Genomic DNA, 1,060 nt, shown 5'->3' with positions numbered 1-1,060 from the left:
TAGCACCCAAATCCCTTTTATCTTCAAAATGTTCTTCCTCCTCATTTTCTTCATCATCTCGTGTACTTGTTCCATCCCCCTCATCATCCTTTTTATTTACAGGAGTTTCTAAAGTGATATTTGGAGACGTATCTTCTACTCCATCATTGTCTTCCTTGGTATCCATAATATCAAAGGATCATCTTCATATCACTTTTCATTTTCTCCACCGTGATACACAACCCTCCAACTTTTCTCAAGAAACAAAATAAAATTTTTCTTTACCATGGAATTTTTCCCTTGAAGATCCAATTTGAAGTTCTCATATTTAGAAGAAAGGACCTCATACTTCGAGTTGAAGCTCTTGATCTCATTAAGTGTTCATTTATCTAGGAAAAAAGAGTTCATGGATATAGCATTGGTCGTCTAAAGCACCCCGAAGATAAGTTCTCACTTATCTTGTAATTCCTCTAGAAGAAGTTGTACATTTTCCTTATTGGGGTCAATATACTACACAAGAGCTTGCTCACTTTTGGAGGCTTTGGTCTATTCCCTATACTCTTCTCGAGAAATAAGCATGTCATGATCCACCAAGCTGGCATAGTCAACCAAAATAGAAACCTTCTCCTACTCAATTCTCTTTTTCTTCTTCTTTGAATCTACAAAATGAGGGATTTTCTCTTTCCCGACATAGAGGACTCACTCTTTTACTCCTTAATGGTCTCTTACAGAACATCAATCTTCACAGGGATGACAGGATCTACCCCATGAAGCTTAGGGGATTGCTCTTTACCTAAGACAACATTGTCATCATTACTAGAAGTACCCAAATCCCTTTTATCTTCAAAATGTTCTTCCTCCTCCTCATTTTCTTCATCATCTCATGTCCCCATTCCATCCCCCTAATCATCCTTTTTATTTATAGGAGTTTCTAAAGTGATATTTAGAGAAGTATCTTCTACTCCATCATTGTCTTCCTTGGTATCAATAACCTTCTCCTCGTCATACATTTCCATCCTTGTTGACTTAGGATTTTAAAGGGAAATAAGAGACTTCAAATTAGATTAATCACTTCTTGACT

General features: G+C 36.6%; 1 pseudogene; it reads right to left on the bottom strand.

The window, feature by feature from the left end:
- The window catches only part of LOC149577993 (uncharacterized), a 9,808-nt pseudogene extending 9,642 nt beyond the window's left edge, over positions 1–166 (bottom strand).
- Positions 167–1,060: the final 894 nt, after the last annotated feature.

The sequence above is a fragment of the Cupressus sempervirens genome, chromosome 1 (genome assembly GCF_028749045.1).
Source record: "Cupressus sempervirens isolate cs-2001-9-10 chromosome 1, ASM2874904v1, whole genome shotgun sequence".
Lineage (NCBI taxonomy): Eukaryota > Viridiplantae > Streptophyta > Pinopsida > Cupressales > Cupressaceae > Cupressus > Cupressus sempervirens.
This window is presented reverse-complemented; position numbering and strand designations above follow the sequence as displayed.